Source organism: Tympanuchus pallidicinctus, unplaced genomic scaffold (genome assembly GCF_026119805.1).
Source record: "Tympanuchus pallidicinctus isolate F22 unplaced genomic scaffold, pur_lepc_1.0 scaffold25, whole genome shotgun sequence".
In the NCBI taxonomy this organism is placed as follows: domain Eukaryota; kingdom Metazoa; phylum Chordata; class Aves; order Galliformes; family Phasianidae; genus Tympanuchus; species Tympanuchus pallidicinctus.
This window is the reverse complement of record NW_026294742.1, coordinates 3,219,707-3,237,315: the sequence shown is the minus strand read 5'-3', so window position 1 is coordinate 3,237,315 and position 17,609 is coordinate 3,219,707. Positions and strand designations below refer to the sequence as shown.

The following is a 17,609-nucleotide window of genomic DNA, read 5'->3' as shown; positions in this document are numbered from 1 at the left end:
TGCAGACAGGCTGTATAAACGACGGCTTAGAACTTTACAACCCTGTGGACAGTTTTATTGCTGTTTTTCACATGGCGAGCACACTTGTTTAGGTTTGTAAGAGAACATAAGGTTTTTATGACAAATCCCTAATGAGATAGCACAAATGGATGGTTTTCTGTTTAATTAGCCTCCATTACGCTTAGGCACAGACTTCTCCCCAGGCAGATTAACTGGAAGTGAATTAATCCCCTTCAAGACCCAGCATGCTCAATGGGAAATGCTATCAGCAGCCCCTATGCCTCAGCCAAGGAAGCAAGATGGGTGGGAGGGATGGGGACAAGAAGAGAAAACCCCCATCAGTGTCAGCAGCTGTTTGGGAGTGCATTCTGGTGTCTGTCAGGATTTGACCAGGGGTGCTTGGCTGCTGGAGAGCTCAAGGCAGCAGCTCCACCAAAGGGGGCAACGATTTTGCTTCCAGAACTGCCAACCCGAGGAAGGAGCACACAGATCCAGCCTGAGCTGCTCGTCAAAGCAACACTGCCCCTTCTAAGGATGGTCCCCGAATTTCTGCAGCATGGAGTCATATAATCCAAATCAGAAGCAAGAGACATTGGCTTCCGGAATGACAAATGTTTTCCAATAGTAAGAAATCATTTGCCTACCAGTTGGTTTTAGTTTTTAGTTCCCTTCCCGTCCTGGATAAACATAAGCGGTCTTCTTGCTTTCTTTGAAGTCTCACACCAAAGGCCATTGCACACTCCCCCTCATTTGTTTATTTAATAAAGTTCCCTTGCACAGGCAGAGCACACAAAACACAATGTCAGCACAGCACTGTAGGAAGGGGTTGGCTGTTTTTCTTCCTTTAAGCAGCTATAGATCTCAAGGCATCCTGAGCCGCTATTAATTGGTGACACTAAAGGAGATGGATGAGTTGTGCTTTCTGTGAATGATTCACTTTGCATTTGTAGAGGCTGCTGGAACATCTTTGTGCTGAAATACTCCGCGGGGGCTATCAAGGATGAGAAAGCACCAGATGAGAAGCACTGAAGGGCTTTGCCTGTGAGATGCTGACCACACTCTCAACGAGCACAAGTGGTACAAGATGAGATGGCATGCCAGCACCCAATGGTTAATTGCAAAATGCCATCTATATGCCTGAACAATTCTAGGTGCAGACAGTACAAGCACACAGCATAGCAGTGAGAAAGAAGGGAATGTTAATGGCATTGTAAAACCTCTGGTAAGACAGTCTGTAGCTGCTGGTTCTGGTTCTGGTTCCTGTGCTCAGACTGGAGAAGGTGAAGGAAAGGGCTGCAAGGGTGATCCAGAATATGGCAAATCTGTTATATGGAAGGAGACTTAAAGAGGATGGCTTGTTTCATCTCATGCCATGAGAGAGGGCTCCCTTTAAATACATCGTGGATAAGCACACAGAAGGAAGTGCTATTAAAGCAGAAGCAGAATTTTGGCAGAAGAGCTGATGTGAATAAACTGGGTAAGAGCATATTGAGGCTGGGAATTGGAAGATTTCTAAGTTTCCAAGGAGCTGCAGTAAGATTTCTCTTCTTGCACAATTACAGTAAGAGGAATGGTAGCAAAAATGAATTTTGCAGTGGAGCTGGATCACTTCATCACCCAGAGTCTTTCAGAGGCCTGCCTATGACAGAAGGGAAATGAATTGACCTCAAAGGTCTTTTCCAGTTCTACAGTGCTTGCAGGACTGCAAGGTTTGTATTAACCACCTCTACATCATCATCTGGAATTTATTTACTTGCTGCTTAGCTTACACACTCACACATCTTATTCCTGCAGCTGCAGCCCTCTGAAGGAAGAAAGGACTCCCCTACTGCTAGTTAATGCAGACAGTGTTGTTGCCTCAGCCTACACCATTTGCACTCTATCTGGCACAGCAGAGAAAAGTAAAAATAATTCTTTAGCCTCATACAGTGCAAAATACTATCCTTGAGAAACAGTTTGACAGAAATAAACAGGAATGACCCCATCATGTCTTTCCTTACACAGGAGAATGAGGAAAAATCCTCATCTGCTTCTTCTAGGCAGTGAAATGGCTGATGCATGTGTATCACTTTTTGAGTTTTCATAGACAAGGCAAAGTCTGCAGAGCTGAGCTGAGGTCACACAACCCTCCCTATAGTGCTGCAGACTTTCACGCTACATTTGTTTCTGAGGTTATTAATACTGCTGCCAAATTATCCCTTCTAATTGATTAGAAAGTCGAGATTTTCACGTTAATTTGCATAGCACATAGGAAGCCACCTTGACAGCATCCAATATTCCGCAGGTTTTATGATGTATTTTCATATGGTTTCTGCATGGGTTATTACACTGTTGTCAGCATTTGCATGTTGTGCATGTTTGTTTTAACCCACGAGCTCACTATTGATTATTTCAGACATCAGTGTCATCAGGGGATGTAACCTTCTATCTACATTTTCCATTCACCGCTCAAATAAGCCATGGCTCTCATGTCTGTTGAACTGAAAAGATGTTCCTCTGTCTCAGCCAGGCTGGCTCTACTCTTACTATACAAGCCGTAGTGCTTTCTCTTCCCCATCAGTGCTTTCCTACACAATAAAGGCTACAACAGCTGCCCAAGGGGCAGTGGGTCACCATCCTGGAGCTGTTCCAGAGCCATGGAGATGTGGCACTGAGGGATGTGGGCAGTGGGCATGGTGGAGCAGGCTGGGTTTGGGCTGGGGGATCTGAGAGGTCTTTTCCAACCTCAGTGACTCTCTGAAAATAAATGTAAATACGGTGGGTCACTTCTGTCAAGAGGGGCTCTGTAACATTTGGGATTGGCTGTGAGAAATGAACGCCTCGCTGGTCGGTTTCATTCAAAGAAAACCTTCTCTGGGGAGAATATTTGCTCCATAAATCTAACTTTATACAGAATACCTGGTTATAAGTCATGTCAGGAAGGAAAAGAGAATGCAAAAACAGAGCAGACTGTAACTGGGTAAAGAAATCAATGCTGCCATATGATTTGCTTCTACAAACAAGATGATTCCAATTTAACAAGGGATATTGAAGATTTACTTGCCTAAAATAGATAAGAGAAGCACTAATTAGCGCTAAATTCATAAACCCCAGAGAGCATTACACCTTGCATTAATTTGCTCATCACTGAGTTCAAGGGACTCCCTGCTCCCACTGTGATACTGTTAGCACTCCATAAAGCACAGGGCACATCCCACTAGTAAGAGCACACCTGCTGAGCTACTGCAGGTAAGATTTACTTCCTAGCACAGATTTCTTTCTGTTCAGGACCCACCTCAGCCCTCAGCTCACTCCCAGTGACCTTGCTTCCCACCTGCAGCTCTTCCATTTAAGTGAGACCTACGAGGTGGCTGTAGTAGAGACACACAGCATCCAGCCAGCAGAGTCCTCATTGGCTCCTGACATGAAATCATACATTTTTGTGAAACTCTCAGCAGAATACAGAGCAGTTTCTTACTATTGCCTTCTTTTTTCAGTGCAACTCAGGCAAACTACTCTGTACCTGGCATTTGGTACCTTTGCATCATGTACTTTCACACCCAGCTATCTGCAACAAGGGCTCCTCTTGTTATTCCTTCTTATTCTGAAGAGCCAATAAATCCATATCTACTCAGACAGAAGGGTTTGATGCAGCATGCTGCCTGACCTCCACTGATGGCTCATCAACTGTACAGACTGGCCTTGCAGGGTGCAGGACAGCCAGAGTGATCATGGCATCCTATGCTAACAGCAGATGCACAAAAGAGGAAACAAATAAGCATCTTTTAAGCACAAGATTCATCTGTCAATAAAAATAAAATAAAAAAAGGAATGAAAGATCTAAAGGATGAGGATTCTTAATTGCCAAAGTCAGCAGCTTGGTAAGCAAGAAGACCTGGAATTGCTCTTTTCCAAGCAACAAGCTCAGGAGAGGTTACTGATGGGAATTGTCTCTTAGCTGTAGCATTAAACCTACTTTATGAAACAGAGGAGGCAGCGGCATCTCATGTTAAAATCTGCACTTGTCACATAGTCATGGTATTTTGGGAATGAGATACTTTATAGCTTGCATGAAAGTGAAAACTCTTTGCTGCAAATCTGTCTTTTGCTCTTCAGTTTTTCCCTTCTGTGGGACAAACAGGAAACGCTTGGCTTTGAAAACCTGAGTTTTAAAATTAAAAATGACAAGATTGAGAGTGGTTACCTCTCAGCACACTGCAGTGACACAAGGGGTTCTGGTGGGTAGCAAAAGGTTAATGCAGCATCAGCCCAGATGTCTCACACCTGAGCCACAAGGGCCAATGGGGGAGCTGGCCTATGGAAGTAGCTGGCCTGTTTTTGTGTGAGGGGTAGGGTTTGTGTTTCCCCTAGGAGATGAGAAGTTGTTGATAGAGTGTTAGATGTTCAGTTCTCAACCTGAAGCCCCTTGTGAAGGGGAAAACTGACTTCATTGGCTGGTTTTGGTTGCTTCCTGTGTTTCGTGTAGCTGGAGAGTTGGAAATGTTGCTGGAAATAGCTGCTGTTAACATCCAGGTAATACAATAATGTGCTGCTTTTTTTTTTCTTTCTAAGGGTCCTTGAAAAATCCTTCTAATAGGGGAGTAAGCTCTTGCTGAATCACAAGCAAAGCATGGAAGAGTGGGTAATTGAGGGTTTCCTGGCAATGCGGTTCTCTTTTCCTTCCCTAAAAAGCTGGTTGATTTAGAGAACTAGTTCGCAAGGTAAACATCTGAACAGTTTTGGCAAAGAGCTCAGTGGAGTGAGTGTCAAATGGTGGCATTCATCTTGTTTGTCTGTGAGAACACAGACAACTGGCTGGCTGAAGCCAACAGCCATTATCTTAGGCTAAATCATCTTACAGGATTAGGAACTGCTGCTCACAGCAAAAGCTGAGTGCCATATGGGGGTATCTCAGGCTGGGTGTAATAACTCTAGATTCATTGTTTGGGAGAAATAGCTTCACAAGTGGGTGCCTGTTGTATGCACGTTTTAGAAGGTGCTTAAACACAAGCCTCCCTTTTTTTTTGTCGTTTATTCTTGACCATAAGCTTGGCTCTTATGGAGAGAAAAATAGAGTGTGTGGAAAAATGAGTCAGCCAGCTTCCTGTGGGAGGGACTGCTGGAGCCCGCTGCTTTCAGTGCTGCAATGAATTAGTGCTGGAGATAACTCAGAGGACAAAGTGTGCCTGGAGGACACGCGATGCTAAGTAGTGCAAGAAGTGGCTCTTGTTCTCCGTATGCAAATGCTGTGGGAGATGAGGTGGCCCTGCACAGTGGCTCCCAGGGCTGATGCCTGTCACTGGGCTCAGGATGGAAAGCTGGTTCCAGGGCTTGTTAAAGGCAGCTCAGCTCCTGGGTGTCGAGAAGGAACACCAGCAGCTCTTCCAGCTCTGTGCTGATGGTGCACGTGGCATTGAATCAAACATCTTTTGCTCTGCAGTTTAGTTATGCACTTGTAGCTGGAAGCATGGAGGCTTATAGCTTCCATCAAGTCAATGATTCTACATTAGAACCAAGAGGAGCCATCAGGCCGGTTTCAGTGGAGCATAGCTCAGGTTCACTCTTACAGCAGTGTTTGGGACCTTCAGGTTAGCAGAAGCACCCCCGCTCCCCCAGGTCTGGTTCCAAAGTCTTGCCTTGATCTAACAAAGAGAATTGGTAATGTTTGAAAGTGGAATGGTCTGTGTTTTGCATCAGTAAATTCAGTTGTCTGTTCTGCTTGGTAATTTCTAATGCTTTCTTTCCATAAGTTATTTTTCCCTTGCAAAAGCCATATTTTTTTTATGATAGTGCATTTTGGCCATGCTATTTCTAACGTGGGGGTTTTAATTCACAGTTCCCGAGCTCAGTTTGACTCCTCAACTCAAACGATGGAAAATATTTCTTTCAGTAAACTTCTTGTGAGCAGTAAGCATGGGTCAGGTGGTAGCCTAATGAAATATGGCACGCCTGATTAGTTGATAAGCTGGAAAAATGAATATATAACAGTCATTAAAACCATCTGGAAAGAAAAAAACAGATGCTTATGATGGTGGAGGCAAAGATTGGTGTCATACACTGCTGCTCTTGAGAGGCTTTGTTGTCCTTCCTTGCAGCAAGAAGAAGCCAGGACTATGCATGAAGTGGGGGGGTGTTGAAACTAGATGATCACTGTGGTCCTTTTCAACTCGGGCCATTCAATGCTCCTATGACAGCAAATCTCCATTCTTGAATTTAATTTATTTTAACGAAATTGTTTTAGTCTAAGGCTTCAGACTGGAGGTGTTCAAAAATCAATTGTGTGCCTAGGAGCAAGGCATGATAACGGAGCTCCTTGCAGTCTCTTACAGTGGCTTTAAGCACTCTTCCTTTATTGCGAAGAAAATGAACTGTGTTCTGCTGAGGATATTTCATACGTGATGGCAAGTTAGCAGCAGGCATCAGGGAAGGAATGCTCACATGCTTTTAAAATCTTCACCTATGCACTCTCTTAAGCTTAGGATACATTCTTCTGGGATTTAGTGGTAACATACAAACTAAAAGCCTTCCAATGTATTTAGACCTGATGCTCAGACCTGCACTCACAAAGACGATTGCATGGAAACAGCAAAGTCTGTTCCTGTACTTGAGCAACCAGCGGGTGCCAAAACAAATATTGGAGCTAAATTCTAGGAGTTGGCTTAAAACCTTTTCATTTCTATGAGGAAGCTTTGAGACAAGAAGGGAGAAAACTTTCTAAAACAGATATGTATTTAAACTTGGATATGTTGACCTGGGAGTTAGACGTGGCAGCTAATGAAACATCTCCCAGTAACTCGTATTAACCTATATCTCAAGAATAGCACCAAATGTGACATCCTGAGCAGTTTATCTCAAACCCCAGAGGAAGGAGAGTTAAAGAAATCTTTTTTCTTGTTTGGTTTGACAAAGGCAAGATAGAAGATGCTCTCTGCAGAATGCTTATTGTAGTTGATACAGTAGAACGTGTAGTTACTTTCTGTAGAAAAATAAGGAGAGCTGAAAAACTGTATATAAACTGTTAATATTAGCTAGCATGGAAGCCCCAGCTTCAGGCTATTACTTCCATAAAATTATTAGTTCATCAAAGCCTTCCCTTCACAAGGAGATGTTAGATAGGGCCCTGGGCAGCCTGGTCTAGTATTAGATACGGAGGTTGGTGGCCCTGCCTGTAGCAGGGGGGTTGGAGCTTGGTGATCCTTGAGGTCCTTTCCAACCCAAGGCATTTTATGAGTCTGTTTTAATCACCAACAGCACCTCTCAATCACAAATGAAAGGTGAGGGACACACAAAGGGACAGGCTTGTCAGAAAGCCTCCAAAAACCAAAACAACCCTATGTGGCAGCACATCACAACTATGGTGCTTAAGTAAAACCATCCCAATGTGTTTTGTTGAAGATAGTTCTGGAGCTGACAGGTAGCATCTCACTTTAAAAAAAAAATATATATATATATAATCTATTTCCTGGTCAACCAGTATTTGATTTATCACTCTAAACATGACAAAATCATGCTGGATTTGTGCAGGCAAAAAGCTTTGGGAGATATCATGTAACTCAGCAATACTTCTTGCTGCCTTCAGCTATTCCTGAATTGCTGTCCTTTGCTGGCTCTTTAGAACATGAGGTCTTTGGAGCAGACTTCTAACACGAGGCAGACCTTGCTCTTGGTGATCACTGACAAAAGATAATTACTGTGTGTTAGTAATAGCAGCTGAGCAGCCTGATCTGCCTAAGTAGAATACAGTCATGCACAAAGTGTGGGTCTGTGTGTAGTGAGTATATGCACGCTTCTCTGCTCCACTTTGCTCTGTCTCCACTAATGTGGCTCAGCTTATGACTCAGTGCAGCAGATGCTCCAGCACTGAAGTGCTTGTGTACCTTTTTGTGCAGTGCCACAGATGTAAGCACTATAAGGATTGGGCCTTTGTTGTAGATCCTCAGGGCAGGGCCTTGACCTTCAGAGCACCTCGATAGCAATATGTATAGTGATTTATCGCACGAGCCAGAGCTGCTAAATTAAACCACAGCAGGTCTGTTCCAAGTCCAGGATAGAGTTTCTGAATAGCACCTGTAACTCAGCTCGAAAGCTGAGTGCATTTCTGAGAATGGGCAGATCCTGTGCACGTGTCAGCCTGGTCTCCTCTGAAGACCTTGCATAGGTATTGCTATTGCCAGAGACACTGGGCAACGTGAGAGTCCAGAAACAAGAATATGGATTTCTCCTTGGAGTCTTGTCCTCCCACAGTCTTGTTTTTATGAAGTTTTTGCATGAATTTCTTAAAATAACAGGTTTTGGCAAACACACAGGCGTTCTGGTACTTTAAGTCTTACAAGGATCTAGGCTTGGTGGAAAAATATATGGAGAAAATGCAGGCAGCAAACTTAGCTCAAAAAACAGAGTCAATGCAGCACATGCTGTGGGATGGTGTATAAAGTATACGTGCCAAATCATAGACATGCAGAATGCATTATCAGTTCCAGTGACTGGAAAGAGCCTCTTTCTGTAACTCCATGTGAATGGGAGCCCACTGAAAAGGATAAAGGCTCTGTACTTGGCTGTGGGCCCCAAATTTGGCACGCACATACTCCTAGATTTGTACCCATAGCCAAAGTTTTTTCAAATGTAGGTCATGCTTCATTGAATCAAAAGCCCTTTTTTCCCTTGCAGTCCGAGCTGCTGCTCAGAGGTATCATTCCCAGTGTGGCTGCTGGCACTGAGGTTGCTGCTTTCTGACAACTGCCTTGATGCAGAAAAAGCATCCTGGACTCAGGTGCTTGGTGGGCAGCAGGTGCCAGGGGGACGTGGGGCCAGGGGAGGCACACAGCCTGGGTCTCCATGCAGCTGAGCTGTAAGCTGCTCAGGTGTGGGGTTTTGTAGGCATGGCACAAGGGCTGAGATTGGGAATGCTGTGATAATAGGGGCTGTGAGAATTACAGCCTGTCCTCTCTGTCTGGTATTAAGATGTTTTCTCCTGGTGGCTAAAGGCATCCTTGGCAATGTTAGCATGGGCAGAGCAAGGACAGTTCTGGACTCCCCTCCTTCACCAATATCTTCCTTTGAACCTCAGTGCTGCGGTTCAGAGATGGAGTGGGAAATGTCCATAGGCCCCATTTGGGTTATAGAAGTGAGGTGGGAAATGCTGTCAGTTTTGGTGTTTTTTAAGCATCAGGATGGATGAGAGCATTTTGTACCACGTTTATGTACTTTGTGGCCCTAAGCAGGTAACAGAGGGCCCATTAAATTACCCCAAATAAAGCACAACTGAACTGGTGTGTCAGTTGTTGCTCTTTACCTTCCAAATCTCCCTGATAAGTTACTGAGTTGTTGGGAGTGGCTTCCTTCTGCAATCCTGAGTGTGCTTAGATTTCAACTGGAAATCAAAGCAGCCATTCTTTAATTGCTTTGCCTTCAAAGGAGGGTGAGGGCTGCTTTGCAGGAGCACGTGGCTTATCCTGCATTAGAGTGCAGGCAGATCTGCTGCCCACTTTTTACGCTACTACAGCAGGATTCTAAACTGGGACCTATCCTAGCATCACTGCCTCTAAATGATTTAATTTCCCTTCCTCTTGCTGCCAGAAAGCAAGAATAATGTGATCAGTGACAGGAGATCATGGTATTTGGCTCCCAGCAAATACTTCACTCCTGCTGCTGCAGCTGGATTTCTTTGTGCACGAGCCTGTGGTAACAATATTACATCTACTGACTTCTTGCTGTGTTGAGAAGTGTCTAAAATGGTGCTGCTTAAAATTTCTGCTGGAGCACAGGCATGCAGTTCAGTCAGAACCATTTAATCCTCCCTGTGCTAAACCACCTGCTTTAGGCTGCTGACCCCTCTCCCTGTCCAGCATGTGACAAGGTGTGTGCTGCAGTGAGCAGATGGCTGGGGAGCAAACAGATCCACGGAAGCATGTAAGGAAATCATGTTGCATCATTGCTAAGGAGCTTGTGCCAAGACTTGGATTTTCTTATTCTGCCCACAGCGGCTTCCCCACCGCCCCTTTCCTTGGCTGGTTTGTGACCTAACTCCTGGAACAGTCTTGGAGACCTTCCTCAGCTCTCCAGCTGATATCTGATGGATATCAGCCAATGCAGCACTGTGCCAGAGATCTGTGTGTTTAATTACAGCAATACACTGCAGCAAAAATTAAGAATATCTGGGTGATTTCTTCTTCTTTTTTTTTTTTGGTCCTGTTGAATTAGAGCAGGTGCTCCCAAGTTGAGGGATTATAAGAACTGAAAGGGACTGAAGGGAAAAAAAAAAACAACTAGTTTAAACATGGCACCTGTGCACCAAAGCCCCCAATGCTACCTATCACGTGGTGCTGCTCTGCTTCATAAGCTAGGACGCTGCTGTGGGATGGGTCTCATCTGTGTGTCATTAGCTCTGGCAGTCCAGGCAGCCTACCTGGAAACAAACAACTTCTTCCTCACTAAGCCCAAGTGTGTTTTGTTACCTGGACAAATGCTCTGCATGCAGAAAACTGGTGGTGTTGGAATTGTGCCTCATTGAAGTGATGCTTTGGTTGTGTCTGCAAGCAGCTGGGTGAGGGTGCAGGCCTTAGCTGCTTGATGGGGCAGAAAGCTTTGATGCAGATGTCAGAGGACGCACCTGGATTTCAAACACTGACCTGAATTCAGGTTATTTTTCAGAAATTAATTGCTTTAAAAGCACTGCATAAGTTTAAGCTCTTGTGGGGGATTTGGAATTTCCCAGCGTGATCCTCGCTGGCATCCAGGAACAAAGGAGATAAAGATATTAGAGGCCAAGTTTTCAGCACAAGCCTTCTCTTAAGCGCTGGTTCAAAACACAGCTTTACTTGTCAGGCTGTGAGACACCACGTTTATCCACGTGTCTCAAACTGCTTTTCTGGAGGACAGAAGACATACTATCACTTAAAAAGCACCATATTAGTTTTCATCCTTACTCAGGTTTACTGAAAGGTTCTTGGATTTAACATTATTTATGGCAACACTTGAACGTTACCAGGAAAGAAGAGAGTCCTGCCAGGTCTCCTCACAGAGCAGGAATTTACACGAGGGTTATCAGGCTCACTGAGGCTAATCCCTGCTGGCATTATACATCATCTGACAGTTGCCAAGGAGACAAGAATAATCTCAGCGAGACAAGATATGCAAGAAGGGTATTTATGGCCGTTTGCCTAACGATGCTGGTGGAATGCACCAAAAAGCGATTATTTGAATGCCTCTGAAGTATCACCACCTCTGTGCTAAATATGGGAGCCGTGCTGCTGCAAAAGCACAGGCTTTCCCTATGATATTAAAGCAGCAGCTTGGCCTTCAGGTTTCCAACTCATCCTGCAAAAGTCTCGTCTGCTGTCACGTGAAGGGGCGGATGGGAGCTGCTGAGATGGCTGCCCATCTGTCTGCGCCCCGCAGCCTCGGCAGGCCGTATGCATAAACAAGTCATTATGGGCTGCAATGCTGACACAGGCTTAATGAAAACCATCCACTTCACGTGTTTGAAACACTAGCAGGTGCCTCCTGCAAATGTCTTGTATGGCAGACAGCATGAGGGGAAGGGAGAGTGGAAAGCAGTGCCTGTATATATACAGGCAAAGAAGTGTGTATTGTGACAGTGGCCAGAGTGTCCTTAGGGTGAACCCAGTGAGGCCAGCTGGCAGAGGATGGGGATGCTAACTAACATCATGTGCTGCTTGATACGTGGATCTGAACGGGCATTTTGCTCAGGCTGGGCTGTTTGCCCTGACCTGGAGTTGGCTTATATCTCTGCTTAGGGAGACTTAAGAGAAGCAGGAAAACTCGTGCCTTCATTCAAACAAGCTCACGCTGTTAGGAAAGGCTCCTGCATTGCATGTTTCACATAGCAAGACATTTTCTCAGTTGTGTGCTCTCTGGCAGTGAGAAAGGGCTGATGGAGGACCTGGAGCACTAAAACTGCCACTGTCCCACACAGGGCAAACCTTCCCTCCCTTGTGCTGAGGCAAGGCAGTGACCTGTAACAAAGAAGTGAAGGCTGCCTGTCTCCTTCCTTCTTTCACAAGTTGAGCTTTTTGGCCTGATACTGTCTCTTAATGGAGAATTATGGAGGATAGGGAGGAGGGGAGAAAAAATGAAGTTTCCTAGGTTTTCGATGCCTTGATGCAAGTGGTTTCCTTAGAAGGAAGGAACCACTGAGAGGCAGCCCTCAGCTGATGCACTGTGTGTCGTGGTGCCAGAGTTAATCTCGGTAAGTAGCTCTGAGCTGCCGGGTTGGATAATGCCTAGAATGGAGGAGACCTCTCTACGTGAAGTAAATCAATCTGCTAATCCTCTGTGGGTGGGTTTTGAGTTGTTTTAGGTCATGCAAATCAGTGGTGGCCATCCCAGATATTTCTGCAGAGGCACCCATTCAGAGCAGGCTGCTGGCTGACAGGTCTCTAGGTGTCTACGTTTACTTAGCTTTAGAAGCATCAGGGATATGCAATTGCCTCTGGTGGGGAGGAAATGATGCTCCCAAGTGTGCATCATTGCCCTCCACCTCCCTGTGGAGTGAACTCATTCCTCCATACTACCAAAGCAAGCCAAGTGAGCCTGAGCAGGTTAAATAGTGGCTTTCTGGGCTGCCTGCTTGCCTGCAGTTCTGCAGGATGAGGATGTGCACACAGCCCCAGTGCTCCAGGGACAGAATGGCCCCAGGAAGAGGAGATATTACTGAAATCATCAATTTCATGCACTTTTGCCTTGAGCTTTTAAAGCTTTGAATATTTACCAGTTGTTGAAGAAGCATGCTCTCCAGTGCTAAGGTGGAAAGGGAAAAGTCAGCACCACGCTTAAGAAGAATTTATACTCAAAGTGAAATACAACATTCAGTAAAGCCTAGGGAAATAAATCTCTCTGGATCAGAGGCAAAAACTACAGAAATCATTTGAGTTAGCAAATCCCCATGCAGCTTTGCAGCCGATCAATGGACGCTATTTGAAAAACGATCACATAATTCAGAAGAGATGGTAGATTTTGGCAAAACACCATCATTTGAGACCTTCTGATTTGGCATCATCTGCACATAATTCTGCTGGAAAGCACAGCTCCCCTAGCAGCTGAATCTGCTCGAGATCTCATGTTCAAGAAAAGGTTGGAACCTCTCTGAATCCTTCCCTGTTTGCATTTGTTTTGACCCCCCACCCCCAAGTTGCTTCATGCCCACACAGAGTAAAAATACACGTGTGTTCCAAAGCTGTAGAGATGGTGTGTTGTTTGTGTGTGTTCCCTGGGGCCTTTTTCCTTCAATATTCACTAACAGCAGGATGATCTGACCTCACGTTACTGAGAGGCTTCTCTGCATGAAAGATCAGTTGATACCAGTTGTGCTCTCACCTCTGGGAAGCTTCTTGCTCCCATCTGTTCTGGAATTGCCCAGCTGCATGGCATGTCTCCATTGCATTGTGGCCTCTATCAGAAGCTAGCAAGAATCTCACTGATCCTCTGTATGTGCTCAAAATAAGCAGGATTTTGCTAAATGCAATTCTGAACAAAGCACTTGATGAAGCTCTAGGCTGTTTTGCGAGGGGCCTCTATGATTTCATGGCTAATCAGAGCACCTAACACAGCTTGCAGACCTCCCTTCTGAGCTGTCTACCAAATTACATTTAGAAAAAGCAATCCTACTTAACAGAAAAAAGGAATTTAAAGACTTCCATTATAATGCGTGCAAAGTTTATAACCTGGAATGGCTCTTGAAAGACCAAATGTTTAATTGTTTTTTCTTGGGTAGAGATGTGCTAAGCCTTCAATTATGTTTAGCTCTGGTTCTAGCTAGTAATGCAGTGGCTGGATGCAAACACCTTCTGTGTCCTACTTTCTAGAATATCCTGGAGGAAGTGTTTACAGCAAGTGTGAATAAGCAGAAATATTCCTATAAAATCTTCCCACATCTCCTTACCTCTGAGCTACTGCATAATGAAGCAGCTCCTGTAAACATCAAGACCTGGACCCAAACAGAATAGCCACTTGAAATTTTTAGTACAGTGCAACAGGGGAATGAAGGGTTCATTCAGATTTTTATTTCCTTCTCGTATTGTGAGAGTGGATGATGATAGGGCAAGGGGGAATGGATTTAAACCAAGACAGGGGAGGTTTAGGTTGGATATGAGGAGGAAGTTTTTCACCCAGAGGGTGGTGAGGCACTGGCACAGGTTGCCCAAGGAGGCTGTGGATGCCCCATCCCTGGAGGTATTCAAGGCCAGGCTGGATGTGGCTCTGGGCAGCCTGGTTGTTGACCCTGCACATAGCAGGGGGTTGGAACTGGATGATCACTGTGGTCCTTTTCAACTCAGGCCATTCTATGGTTCTATGATCGTTTATCAAGTTCAATTTCAGTTCCACGTTGGATTCCTGCTTTCAGGTACTCACAGCTCAGTGATGCTGCCCATCTGTCAAGGCACAAAGCCTTGCAGAAAGCCTTGAGGTCTGCTCCAGAACTACTTGCTAGAGGTGAAGGCAGAATGTGAGCTGGGCTTGGCTGGAGTACAAGGAAGAACAGCGTACAGCTGATTACCAGGTGATAAGCAGTTGTACATAGGTGTTACCTAGATGGTGCTCTGGACACTCATTCCAGCTGATGAACTGCCCATGGCGTGAGGATGGGATGGCTGAGCTCTGGAATTGCTCCATGGGGTCAGTTTTTGTGGCTCCACCTGGGCACCACCAGCCTCCAAGATGGGAGATGGGCTGTGACAAACAACCAGTCCTGTTGCACCGTGTCTCCCACAGCAGGGCTCACTGGAGGGTGGATGCACACAGTGCCCAGCCCTGGCAGAGTCACTCTGAGTAGAGCAGCAGCTAGAAAATCTCCCTGTGAGTGGCATGGACAACAGGCTGCTTTGGGCCAGGAGATCTCCAGAGTGATTATTATTATTATTTTTAAATAAAGAGCAGTGAGCAGGAGAGGAAATAAGGGGATGAAATGGTGATGCCAGGGACACGTCCTGGCAGCGAGCCGAGCCCGCAGCCCCCACCACTCACTGCCTTGGACGTCACCAATGCGTTTCCCTGCGTGTCCTCTGACTGTCACAGCATCACAAGCAGCAGAATCACACCCAGTCGCCGTGGCAACATCACCTGCTGTGATGTGGTGTGCTGTTGCCTAGCAGCAAGCAAAGGGTCCCTGCAGATGGTGGGGTGCAGGTCCCCTGTCCTGGGGCTCCATCCAGCCTGTGGGTGGATGAATGCTCTCCCTTCTCCCCATGAACAGAGATTTGTGCAGTTCTGCCTTTTCCCATAACGTGTTTTTAATCTCAGTGACTTTTAACTCTTTCCCTCCAGAGGACTTTATGCCGTGGTTCGCTAGCAGTGCGTGCCCTTGTTTTATTCTGTGTACATCCAGAAGAATGGATAGAAATCCATTCTGCCACTGCTTGCTAGTAACCAAAGGACACAGGGAAAAGAAACTGCTTGAAATGGATAGGTGCAAAACCTCTGAGCAGCCTCTGGGAGTGCCTGTTCCCCTGCCTGCTCCTCTTCCCTTGGTGTTTGTGACAGTTATGCCCTGCTGGTTCCCAAAGCTCTGGGTGCCTTGAAATGGGGTTAATGGGTGCTGCAGGGTTGGCAAGGCATTCACTGGGGGGGGTTGAACTTTTCCTTCTGCCTGGCTCCCTTCACCCAGATGGATGGAACCCCACTGAGCAGTGACCTCGAGATGTCTTCTTGCCTTCTAGGGCACTGATTTGTTTCATTGTAGGACTTTGCAGGAGAGAACATGCAGCTGCAGTCACGTCCTATATTTACAGCTTGAGCATAGAAAGCCTCGGCGCTCCAGTCCTGATGTGGCACGAAGCTGAATTATTAAACAAGTGCTTTCTGCTAGGGGAGAAGTAGCTGGTAAGAGGAAGCCATTCCTGCCTGCACAGTAATCAGTATTCAGCAGGTGATGGGGGATCTGGTTACGTGCTGCTGGGGTTTGGTGATGCTCCAGAGGGGGCAGGCAGGTGCAGGTGCCTCGTGTGGTCAGTGGGAGGTTTGCTGCTTTCAGTGGTTGTCCCTGGTTTGTGCAGTCTCTCCATCCTGTTGAATTTGCACTGTCCAGAGGGGAAGCAGACCAAGGTTTGCTATGCAGGGCTCTTCACACCATCCTCGTTTCTGAAGTTTGTTTAGTGAACGTTTAACTTTATATTTTGCCGTGACAGTCTTACAAAGAATTCAGTGTAGTGACCGATTCACACCTTGAAATGTCACAGTAACTCTTCTTCAGCTTTGCACCACTTGGGGCTCTCCTCTATCTAAATAATAAAGCCCCCAAAGCAGTGCTTGGCTTGAGCCTGATTCGCTTCCATGCTAAGCATGGAGATCCACAATGTGCCCTGCTGTGCTATCACAGACAACTCAACAGACATAAGGCAGCTTGCATTAAGCATCCGTACATTAGAAATGAGTAATTAAAGACAAGCCAGCTCATAGGGTAATGGCTGCACATCTCTGGCATGGAAAAAGCACCAAATCTTGCCCAACACACTTGTTCAGTCACTGACAACAGGCCATTGTTTTTTCTAAGTGTGTTGTTGACTACCAGAGGAGATATTGAAAGCACAAGTGATTTGCAAAGTATGGTACCACATACTCAGTTCATTCTTGAATCATAGATTGGCCTGGGTTGAAAAGGACCGCAATGATCATCCAGTTCCAACCCCCTGCTGTGTGCAGGTCACCAACCAGCAGCCCAGGCTGCCCAGAGCCACATCCAGCCTGGCCTTGAATGCCTGCAGGGATGGGGCATCCACAGCCTCCTTGGGCAACCTGTTCCAGTGCCTCACCATGTTTGTTTCAGATCTAAGTCAGGAAGTGCCTGTTGGTCCTCCAGAGCTGCATGCTGCAGCACAAAGCAGGAAATGGAACTCCTTCCCTTGAAATATCACTGAAAGGAGGTTTTGTGGCCAGCAAATGCAAAGTCCTTTGGAGACTTTGAGGGCTGGCTGGTCGCTGCCTTTCTTTATCAAAGGGACTGACTGAAACCTCATTCTTTGTAGCAGTGTGTTGGCACTGGATGCTGAGGGAATATAAGAAGTTGGTGATTGAGGGTCCCTCTGAGGGATGCTGCAGTGCTCCTCTCTAAACAAAGAGCTATTTCAGCAATGTAAGATGACACTTTGCTTCCTGCCACTGAAAAGGAACTTTCATTGCAAAAACTACCTGAGCTCGATGTCGTGAGATTACTGCCTTGTACTCGGTGTACCAGAAAAGAAACCCAACAGAACTAGGAAGGATGCATCCTTGCCCAAGTTGCAGCAAATAGCTCCAGGAGCCCAGAGCTGGTAGCAGGAAATGTGTGGGAATGCCATCTGGTAAAGCTCCTTAGAAACAGTGTGAAAGTCTTTTTTTTTTCATTCACTTCCTGACAAAGTAGTAATATGTTGCCTCAATATAGGCAAAGGTTGCTGTTGCTATTTATATTAGTAGCTCCTGGAAGCCCTGAGGTGGGAACAGCACTCTTGCTGTGGTTGCTGCTGTGGGTGCATGTAAGAGGAAGGCTTTCACTACGTGGCTTCCCATCTCCATTCTCCCCCTTTACTTTATGACTTAAAAGGATAAGGATTTTATTTCTTTCTTCCAAATGGGGAACTGAAACAGATGGGAGAGACTGGAGAAGTTGGATACAAAACAATTTCCAAGGCATGGCT

The 17,609-nt window shown here is 45.8% G+C and overlaps 1 protein-coding gene across 2 annotated transcripts in view; it reads right to left on the bottom strand.

Annotated features, from left to right (window-relative positions):
* The window catches only part of BICDL1 (BICD family like cargo adaptor 1), a 45,078-nt gene that overhangs the window by 18,879 nt on the left and 8,590 nt on the right, over nt 1-17,609 (bottom strand). The window lies entirely within an intron of this gene.